Below are 11801 nucleotides of genomic sequence, written 5' to 3'. Positions count from 1 at the left end.
ATAGCTGAGTTTGCATTCAACAATTTGCAGCACACCTCCACACAGATGAAACTGTTCTTGGCCAATGTGGGATATCACCCCCGTTTTTTCCCCCTTTCTCCAGTGGACTCACCGGAGCCGGCAGCGAACAACTACATGGCAGAGTTACAGCCGATCCATCGATTGGTGCGGTGTCAGAGAAGGCCAAGGCCGATTACAAAAGGTTTGCTGATCGGTCAAGGCGGGATACGCCTCCACTATTGGTGGGAGATCGGGTCTGGTTGTCCACCAGGAACCTACCGTCAACACGGCCTGTGAGAAAGTTAGATCACCGATATTTAGGACCGTTCCCTATAGAGGCTGTCATCAATCCGGTCGCCTATCGCTTAACTCTGCCACATTCCCTGCGTGTGCATCCAGTCTTTCATCGGTCTCTGTTGGTCCCTGAGCAACCGGCATGTCCACTCCGCCGAGCAGAACTTCCCCCACCAGAACATTGTGATGAAGACAGCACCCCCGAGTACGAGGTCACCAGCATCAGGGACTCCCGTTGGCTTAAAGGTTGTTTCCAGTACCTGATTGAATGGAAGGGCTACGGACCAGAGGAGTTCACCTAGGAAGATGCAACCACCGTTCATACTCCTGCTTTGGTGTCTGCCTTTCATGAACAATTCCCATCTCGACCGCATCCAGATCAGCAGACCCGGGGGAAGGGCCCTGCGGTGCAGGATACTGTTGTGATTCAGCGTCAGCCTGTGGTTTCGGCAGCTGAATCGGAAAATTCTGAGGAGGAGAAGGGGTTTGGAGAGCCTTTGGTTGCAGATGCATTGCAGAGCTCTCAGCCATGCCCCTCCCATCTTGTTCCTCCTCAGACCCAGCTGTGTGAGCCTGAAAGATTAGACGAAGATGATCCACAGCTGGCTTTGTTCAAGGACACTCGAAGCAGGAGGCAGACAAGCAGAAGTGAACAAAGAAAAGCAATGAGGCACCTCGGGAGGAGGCAAAGAGAAGCCACGCCCTGAGACTGTTGTTTAAAAGGGGAATGTGTGACAGGTGCTGGTTGCTGAAGGCAACCGTTTGCAGAGCTTCTGATATAGTCTCGGTCTGTATTTGTTTTACTCTGTTTTGAACTGTTTTGTTTAGTTCTTGCAAATAAATTTGGTTGGCTTAATTCCAGCCTCTTGAATGTCAGGGACAAAGGGGTTGTCCCTGACATTTCTGCAGGGCTGGTTTGTAGGCTGGAACAGAACACAGACTTCCATCTACATGGATGGAAGCAAATATTACTCTAATACCAAAAGAAGATTCCGATTTGACTCAGATTAAGAACTATAGACCAATTTCACTGCTCAATGTGGATTATAAAATTTTTACTTCAGTAATGGCTGAGATACTGAAAAAATAATTAGTCGAATTTATACATCCAGATCAAAATGGCTTTTTACCAAAGAGACAAATTAAGAACAATCTAAAAGTGATAATAGACGTATTAGAATATTGTTAAGGAATTTGTTGTGCAGAGGTCTCCTTGTGCTACCAAAGAGTTGCACAGACAAGGAAGGGTACTGAGAGCAGTAAGAGTCACACAGTAAACACAAGAGTACACTGAGTTGTAAAAGCAAAAAGTAGTTTACTTTTGAGGTGGTGTAAAAAACAAAAATGCACAGTCAAAAATAAACAGTCCAAGTAGCAATCCAAAATACAAAGTCTTCTTACCGGTCCAGAGGTCAATACACAGTTCAGGTTTATCACAGTAACAGAGCAAAAACAGTAATAGTAGAGAGCAGTGAATTCAGAGAGAGAAAGAAGCTACGTTACTAGCTCCCTCTTATGGCCATGAGAACACTTACACAACCATTGGCCAATTAACAACTTAAAGACATAACATCATGGTTAATATATTTTAAACCCAACATTGTAGGCTAACATCATATGCCTAACAAATATTATGAGCTACACCCAGGGAAACAAATGGCACTAATATTCTTAGATGCCCAAAAAGCATTTGATAATGTCTCCTGGCAATTTATGATTCACCAACTACAAATAATGGACTTTGGACAGAATTTTATAAATATGATAAAAACAATATATACAGGTGAAACTCGAAAAATTAGAATATCATGCAAAAGTTCATTTATTTCAGTAATGCAACTTAAAAGGGGAAACTAATATATGAGATAGACTCATTACATACAAAGCAAGATAGTTCAAGCCGTGATTTGTCATAATTGTGATGATTATGGCATACAGCTCATGAAAACACCAAATCCACAATCTCAGAAAATTAAAATATTGTGAAAAGGTGCAATATTCTAGGCTCAAAGTGTCCCACTCTAATCAACTAATTAAGCTATAACACCTGCAAAGGGTTCCTGAGTCTTTAGATGGTTTTTCAGTCTGGTTCAGTAGGAATCACAATCATGGGGAAGACTGCTGACCTGACAGTTGTGCAGAAAACCATCATTGACACCCTCCATAAGGAGGGAAAGCCTCAAAAGGTAATTGCAAAAGAGGTTGGATGTTCCCCAAGTGCTGTATCAAAGCACATTAATAGAAAGTTATGTGGAAGGGAAAAGTGTGGAAGAAAAAGGTGCACAAGCAGCAGGGATGACCGCAGCCTGGAGAGGATTGTCAGGAAAAGGTCATTCAAAAGTGTTGGGGACTTTCACAAGGAGTGGACTGAGGCTGGAGTCAGTACATCAAGAGCCAGCACACACAGACGGATCCTGGACATGGGCTTCAAATGTCGTATTCCTCTTGTCAAGCCGCTCCTGAAAAACAAACAACGTCAGAAGCGTCTTACCTGGGCTAAAGAAAAACAGACCTGGTCTGTTGCTCAGTGGTCCAAAGTCCTCTTTTCTGATGAGAGCAACTTTTGCATCTCATTTGGAAACCAAGGACCCAGAGTCTGGAGGAAGAATGGAGAGGCACACACTGCAAGATGCTTGAAGTCCAGTGTGAAGTTTCCACAGTCTGTGTTGATTTGGGGAGCCATGTCATCTGCTGGTGTTGGTCCACTGTGCTTCATTAAGTCCAGGGTCAACGCAGCTGTCTACCAGGAGATTTTGGAGCACTTCATGCTTCCTTCCGCAGATGAGCTTTATGGGGATGCTGTCTACATTTTCCAGCAGGACTTGGTGTTATGTATATGGAGTTCTTACAGTATTGAGCCACTGACACCACCAGGTGGCGACATACTCTATCCGGATTGGCTGGATAGTCCATGGCGGGAAATCCAGATGAGGAGATTGGTTTCAAGTTCACCTGGCTAGGTGTATATGAAGGACCAACAGTGGCCTTTGTTCCCAGTCCGGTGTGTCCATTCAATAAAGAGTGATCTGATGCTGTAACATGTTATCCGAGTTGTCCATGTGGTCCACGCGGTCCAGGCTTGCAATATAACAGTGGCGATGAGGGTGGGATGCTGTTCCCATCGGCGCTGAGTCAATTGCAGAAGTCATCTTCTCTACGAAGTAGCATTGCTGGACCAGACGCATCATGGCAAAATTCGGACAAACAAGCGAATTCCGCTTCAACATTGATGAGCCCGAACAATGGGAAGCGCACCTGGGTCAGATTGAAGTGTTCCTGTTGATCAACCGGTTCACCGAGGACCGGATTAAAGCGGCATCCCTGTTGTGCCTCAGTGGGCAGGATGTATACGATATAGCTGTCGGATTGAGCGCTCCGACACCCATCGCGACTGTACCATATGCAGAACTTAAGGAAAAACTGGCTGGCCACTTCATGCCATCGAGGGCTCCAATTTACTGGTGTTTCCAGTTTAACCAATGCATCCAGTGTCCGGGGGAGACAACAGCACAATACGTAGTGGCGCTCAGACAGGCTAAGTTCACCGATCTCGAAGACAGAATTCGAGATCAGGTTGTATTCGGGCTAAGAGATCATCAGCTCCAACAGAAAATCCTAGCAAAACCTCCGATGAACCTGCGAGAGGTCCTAGACAAAGTAATGGCTCACAAGATGGCCACCAGCCCCGGCAAGCAAACACACTGTTCCAGCAGCAGCCCAGGTGGGACAGTCCATTTGGAGTCTGCTGCATTTGGAGGAAGCGGACAGATGGACAAAGAGGTAGAAGTTGATGCGGTGCATCATAAGCTAGGAAGACAACCAACACAGCGGGATTACGATGGAAGCCATCGGAAAACCTCAGCGGCCAGCAAAAGCACCGCGTGCAGCTGCAACTGCAGCTGCAGAGAACAAAGACCTTCCAGCGTCTCCAACCAAAAATGTGCCAGCTACGGAGGGAACCATCCCAGAGCAACATGCAGATTCCGCTCTGCGAAGTGTCGCTCCTGCGGCAAGACGGGGCACATCGCAGCCATCTGCCAGAATCGCAACAGGGACAGCCTGAATGAACTCCAAGCCATGGCATCGGCATTAGAAGGTACTGGGCCCCCACGGTGCAGGTTACCAAAGGTTGGGGGGAGCTGAGGAACCGTGTCGCACACAGACATCCATCATTTGCTCAAACCAAAAATCACAATAGAGGTCCATCTGCAATGTGTTCCTTGCACGATGGAGCTCGACTCCGGCTCCGCTGTCTCAATAATCTCATATGAGACATTTAAAGGCATTTGCAGACGGAGCAAGCGGAGTGTTCCCTTAAAGCCCACAAATGTACAATTGTCGGATTTTCAGCACACACCCATTAGACTAAGGGGAAAGGCTACCTTGCTAGTGAGGTTCAAGGAATTCCAGGATCCTTTGGACATCCTGGTAACTGATGGGCAAAGGACTAGTCTAGTGGGGCTGGATTGGTTCGATGCTCTGGGCATTTGGCTGGGGGGGTGTAAATAGCATCCAGCCCAAAAGCCTCGAATCCATCTGCAAAACGTTTGCAGATGTATTCGATGACAAGCTGGGTAAATACACAGGCCCCCCTATTAATTTCAAGCTGAACCTCAGTGTCCTACCGGTACGAATCAAGCCTTGAAGAGTCCCATTCGCTCTCAAACATAAAATTGAGAGCGAATTGGACAGGCGCGTAGAACAAGGGGTGCTAGAGCCCGTGGAAGGGGGAGAATGGGAGACCCCTATAGTGACCCCCTTGAAGGCTAATGGAGAGGTAAGAATATGTGCAGATTATAAGGCCACGGTAAACCGGGCCTTGAATCCGCATGCTTACCCGTTCCCGACGGTCCGACACGTCCTCTCTGCAGTTCAGGGCGGCGCCATCTTTGCCAAGTTAGATTTGGCGCAGGCGTATCAGCAGCTCCCTATTACCAAGGAAACGGCAGATGCTCAGACAATAGTGAAACATACAGGAGCTTTCAGAGTCAATTGCTTGCAGTTTGGCATCTCTGTAGCTCCTGGGATTTTCCAAGAAGTGATGGAAAGGACTCTGAAGGGAATTCCTGGGGTATGTCCTTATTTTCATGATGTTCTGATTGCTGGAGAATCTGAGGACATCTTGGCTGAAAGGCTGCAGGCTGTTTTAAGCAGATTCCGCTCTGCTGGGCTCAAACTAAAAAGGGGTAAGTGCAGTATAGGAGTGGCATCCACTGAATTCTTAGGGTTCAGGATTGATGCCAGGGGAATTCACCCCACAGACTCTAAGGTGAGAGCAATAAAAATGGCTCCAACCCCAACGAACAAGGCTGAATTGCAAGCTTTCCTGGGGTTACTTAATTTCTACCATGCGTTTTTGCCCCACAAAGCAGCAATTGCGGAGCCCTTACACAAATTATTAGATAAGAAATCCCCATGGAACTGGACCTAAATCCATGAACAGAGTTTCAGGAATCATAAACAACTATTGTCCAGTGACTCAACTGTCACGCATTTTTATGGAAAATAAGCCCATATGCATCGCTTGTGATGCATCCCCTTATGGCGTGGGTGCTGTATTGAGTCACATATAAGAAAATGGGGAGCAAAGGCCCATTGCATATTACTCCCGAACCCTGTCTAGGGCAGAAAGGAATTATGCCCAAATTGACAAGGAGGCCTTAGCAATTGTGACAGGAGTCAAAAAATTCCATGATTATCTGTATGGCAGAGAATTCACTATTTTTACAGATCACAAACCATTGTTGGGGTTGTTCACAACTGATAAACAAACACCACAAATTTTTCCCCCAAGAATGCTAAGGTGGTCTATATTCTTATCTGCCTATACTTGCAAACTGGTCCACAGACCAGGGAAGGATATGGGCCACGCTGATGCATTAAGCAGATTACCACTAATGATCACTGAGCCTGACCCAGCACCTGCGGAGCAGATCCTAGCCATCCAAGATCTACCAGATTGTCCACTTCAGGTGAAGGACATTGCTGTTGGCACCATGGCGGACAAGGTACTGTGCAGAGTCCTAACGTGGGTGGCATCTGGGTGGCAAGAAAAGAGTCCTGGCTCAGAGTTTCAGGCATATTTCATGAGAAGGCATGAGTTGTCTTCTCATAAGGGATGCCTGTTGTGGGGTAGTAGAGTTATCATCCTGGAGAAACTGTGGGAGAGAGTCTTGCAGTCGCTACATGAGGGTCACCCAGGCATAGTCAGGATGAAGGCACTAGCTCGAAGTTACTTATGGTGGCCTGCTCTTGACAAAGCCATAGAAGAGCAGGTAGCTGGGTGATACACATGCCAAATGTCAAGGCCTGAACAGCCGCAAGCCCCTGTACACAAGTGGTAACCGACTCATACTCCATGGTCAAGGGTACACATCGATTATGCGGGTCCCTTTCAAGGTCAGCTGTTTTTGGTGGTAGTGGACAGTCATTCAAAATGGCTAGAAGTAGTTCCTGTTGCTAGTATGAGTACAGCAAAGACTATCCAGGTGCTCAGGGGACTATTTGCAAATCATGGTTTACCTGATGTGTTGGTCTCTGACAATGACCCACAATTCACATCTGCTGATTTCCAGGCATTCACCAGGGCCAACTTGATTAGGCATGTCACATCCGCACCCTTCCGCCCATCGTCTAACAGCCTAGCAGAACGAATGGTGAGAACGACTAAGGACGCATTGAGGCGCATCATCAGTGGAGACTGGCACCAAAGGTTGGCTCAATTCTTCTTAGCACAACACAACACACCGTGCACATCAACGGGCAAGAGTCCTGCTGAGTTACGTTGGGGACGTTGCCTCATCACTAAGTTGGACAGACTTCACCTGGACAGAGTGGCTGCACAAATGGAGCAACCCGACATTCCTAGAGAACTGCACATAGGTGATATTGTTTGGGTCAGGAACTATGGTCCTGGGCACATGTGGATTCAAGGGGTGGTGGTTAATAAAACGGGCCCTGTATCATACATTGTAGAGGTGGAGGAAGGCTGCCAGGTCAGAAGACATCTAGATCAAGTGAGGAGGTGAGCCCCTGAAAAATCTCAGGCAACTCAAGATGACCAACCATCTTCCTCAGTTCCTTTGGGTCGGGGGGGAGGTGGAAGAACACACTGAAAGTAGATATTTACCCAGAAGCGTTGGTTGGGCAGAGCAACAACAGGCCCATGCCCAAAATGATGAGGGGGCCAATAGGGCATGGGATCAGGGCGAAACAGATGACCAAACAGATGACCAGATTGTGGACCCAGTTGACATGAACAAGGAGCAAACACTGAAACGGTCCGCCAGGTCTCATAGGCCACCGGCACATCTAGAGGAGTTTGTGAGGTTTTCAGGCAAGGGTCACTTAGGGCCTAGTCGTGTCCAAATAATCAGATATACATTTGTACGTTGTCAATTGTTGTGTTTTTATTACATATGGGGGGAAGGGGGTTTATGTATATAGAGTTCTTACAGCATTGAACCACTGACACCACCAGGTGGCGACATACTCTATCCGGATTGGCTGGATAGTCCATGGCGGAAATCCAGACGAGGAGATTGGTTCCAGGTTCACCTGGCTAGGTGTATATGAAGGACCAACAGTGGCCTTTGTTCCCAGTCCGGTGTGTCCATTCAATAAAGAGTGATCTGATGCTGTAACATGTTGTCTGAGTCGTCCATGCGGTCCATGCGGTCCAGGCTTGCAATATAACACTTGGCACCTGCCCACACTGCCAAAAGCACCAAAACCTGGTTCAATGACTGTGGGATTACTGTGCTTGATTGGCCAGCAAACTCGCCTGACCTGAACCCCATAGAGAATCTATGGGGCATTGCCAAGAGAAAGATGAGAGACATGAGACCGAACAATGCAGAAGAGCTGAAGGCCGCTATTGAAGCATCCTGGTGTTCCATAACACCTCAGCAGAGCCACAGGCTGATAGCTTCCATGCCACGCCGCATTGAGACAGTAATTGCTGCAAAAGGGGCCCAAACCAAGTACTGAGTACATATGCATGCTTATACTTTTCAGAGGTCCGATATTGTTCTATGTACACTCCTTGTTTTATTGATTGCATGTAATATTCTAATTTTCTGAGATTGTGGATTTGGGGTTTTCATGAGCTGTACGCCATAATCATCACAATTATGACAAATCACAGCTTGAACTATCTTGCTTTGCATGTAATGAGTCTATCTCATATATTAGTTTCCCTTTTAAGTTGCATTACTGAAATAAATGAACTTTTGCACGATATTCTAATTTTTCGAGTTTCACCTGTAACAAACAGACAGCCACAGTGATTGTGAATGGAGATTGCACTGAGAGCTTTGAGATAAGAAAAGGCACAAGGCAAGGATGCCCATTATCCTCTCTGTTATTCATCTTCACCTTGGAAGTTTTAAATAGAAATATTAGACAAGATAAAGAAAGTAAAGGGTTGGGGATAAAGGGTGAAACATACAAATTACAAGCATTTGCTGACGATTTAGTATTTATTTTGGAAGAACCCCTGGAGATGATTCCTAAATTGTGGGAAAAGAAAGAACAGTATGGAGAAATAGCGGGATTAAAAATAAATAAAGAAAAAACTAAGATAATAGTAAAGAATCTTACAGATAAGCAAAAAAACCCAAAAAACGATTGTCAGAATCAATAGAGGTACAGATAGTGAAAAAGGTTAAATATTTGGGTATATATTTATCACCCAAATGCTCAACAATAAAAGAAGACAACTATATAAGGCTATTGAAACAAATAAAATTAGACTTGGAAAAGTGGAAGAATTTGCAACTGTCAATACTAGGAAGAATTGCTACAGTTAAAATGAATATATTGCCGAAGATTTAATTTTTATTTCAAACAATTCCAATAAAACTTGAGAAAAAATTCTTCCAAGATTTAAATTCATTAATTTTGAAGTGTGTTTGGCAAGGAAAGAAAGCTAGAATAAAGATGAAAACGTTGCAAAATGCTAAGGAAAATGGAGGTTTTGGGCTACCTGAGTGGGCTTTGTACTATCAAGCATCTGTATTAACATTGGTGAAAGAATGGATAACTCTCAGGAATAAAAGGTTGTTATATTTGGAGGGACATGACTTACAATTGGGGTGGCATGCTTTTTTGTGGTACGGCAAAAATAAAATTCATACGTATTTCCAAAATCACTATATTAGAAATGCTTTGATAACAGTATGGGAAAAAATTAAACCCAAAATATATGTTAAAATTCCAGGGTGGCTATCAATGATGGAAGCTTTCTCACATCCAAATTTGGTAGACTTTGAAAAAATTCGGACATATAGAGATATTCTAAATACTGATGGGACATTAAAATTGAAACAAGAACTGGAAAATCAGGGTATCAACCTGTCATGGTGGGCACAGCTACAAATGCAAAATAGATATGAAAAAGGTGTGAAACCGTAGGGGTTTTATAAAGAATAAACTGTACTTGATAAGATATTGTTAACCTCTGGTGAGAATCTAATTAAGAAAATGTATATTTTTTTGTTAATTTTGGAGATGAAAAGTGAACAAACTAAAGAAACAATGACAAGGTGGGCAAAAAACTTTGGTTACAACATAGAACTAGAAAAATGGCAAAAATTATGGGAGAGAAATTATAAGGTGGTAACTCTTCCACAGGGCCTAATTCTTCTGGAGTGGAGGATGAGAGTCATCCTTGCACTGTTTCCTTCCCTCAAGAAGGCAGGTCAAGTAGATACTTTTCATACTGATATCATCTCCTAAGAGGCCAAAAAGTTACAGTTCCTCTTATTATCCAGTGTAGTCTTTATAGGCCATTATTAAACTTCATGTTCAATATTAACATTGTTTCATACCTCAAATACCAACTAGGTTATTAGAATATTAATGTTCAAAGTAATTGAAATACATTCCAGATCTATCTTTTAGAATTATAGTATACAGCGGTTCTGGATTTTTGGTGTAGCCAGATGTGTGAGGGAATCGCTCCTTGTGTCGCCTGGATTTCTTCATCGGGAGGGCCCTGTAAAGGGGTCGAAGGTCACCCTGGAGGGGTGATGAGTGGGGGAGAGGTCTCTCTCCAGTCGGTGGTAGAAGGGCGGCGGCCCTCCCGTCGGCTTGGAGCTACTCTCCGAACCGAAGAAGAAAGGATCGGCCACTCCCATGGCCCAACATTTAGCCATTTCCTGCCGAAGCCAAAAGCACAACAAAGCACTTGAAAGCACTTGAAAACTGGGTGAGAATTGCCTTCTTGTTTTCCTAATTGTCTACTTTCCCTGCCAAAAGCTTCTCGAATTTGCTTCCCCCTGCGAGGAGAGAGGGAAGGGATTTTTTTTCCCACCCTCCTTAAGAGCAGCCTTTGTCTACATTGGGAGAGAAAAGAAAAAGCCTTCTACTAAATTATGCTGATTTATTGGACTTAATGCCTTTCTACTTTTGGCCCAAAGTTCCTATATTTACAGAAATGGATTATTCTACCTATTAGCCTAAAAAAGGGGACAAAAAAAGAAATAAATAAAAAGATAATGTCTGAAAAGGATTTGAAGTACTCTGGGGATATCTAGTGAATACTATTGGCAAACAAGCTTGCTTACATTTTGGTCTGTCCTTGGCATTAAGATAAAAACCTGAAACAGCTGGAGATGAATTTGGCTTAGACTTCTGGAGGTGGACTCTTACTGATTTTTGTTTGAAAAATAGCCTCCACCAAAGACTATTTATAATTATTACAAAATGGAGAAGGATCAGCCACAAACCTCACTTGACTATAACCTCATACTTGAAACAATCTACAGAGTCACTGAGATGTCTATCTCCAGATTTAATAATTTACATGCCAACCTTAAGTCACAAATTGAAACCCAGACTGTAACTAAAGAATTTATACTTCAGAATATGACAAAATATAACAAAATTACTATTGAGACAGAGGTATATAAGCAACAACTATCCAAAGAACCAACAACTCTAAAAGTACAAGGAACTATCACTATGGCAAATAACCTTAAGGACCAACAACAAACTATGGGAAAACGTAATACTCAACTTTTGACTCCATCAAAAGAGCCTATAACTTTAGAAGTATACTATGTGCAAGATAGTGATGCTAACATAGAGGACATGGAAGATCAACAAAGACAGTTTCCTGAAAGCCTGGATAGCCAAACATTAATTACAAAATTGGATAAGACTCTTTACTTAAAGCAGATGAACCCAGATGAAAGAGGAATCCAGACCGAACTGAAGATAAAGTTTTTAGAGCAAATACAGAGACTAGAACTAACAGGGCAACAACATAATGATTACAAATGGTTTGGTTTTTGTGGATCACTGATGGCTAGATGGCCTCCTTCGATTCAAATAATATGTATTGGAGTGAAGGGAGACCTATCTGGCAATTCAAAGGCCTTGGTCTGGAAACCTGATTGGCAAAAAAAGAAAGCCAGAGTTAGCTTTAAAAAGTGAGTTCTTAGAGAACCATTAAAGTTTATCCTTTTAGTAATCACTGATCTATCAGGATCTAAAATAGAAAA

The sequence above is a fragment of the Vipera berus genome (genome assembly GCF_964194415.1).
Source record: "Vipera berus genome assembly, chromosome: W".
NCBI classification, from domain to species: Eukaryota; Metazoa; Chordata; class Lepidosauria; order Squamata; family Viperidae; genus Vipera; species Vipera berus.
The sequence above is the reverse complement of the archived record's forward strand: the minus strand, read 5'-3'. Positions refer to the sequence as shown.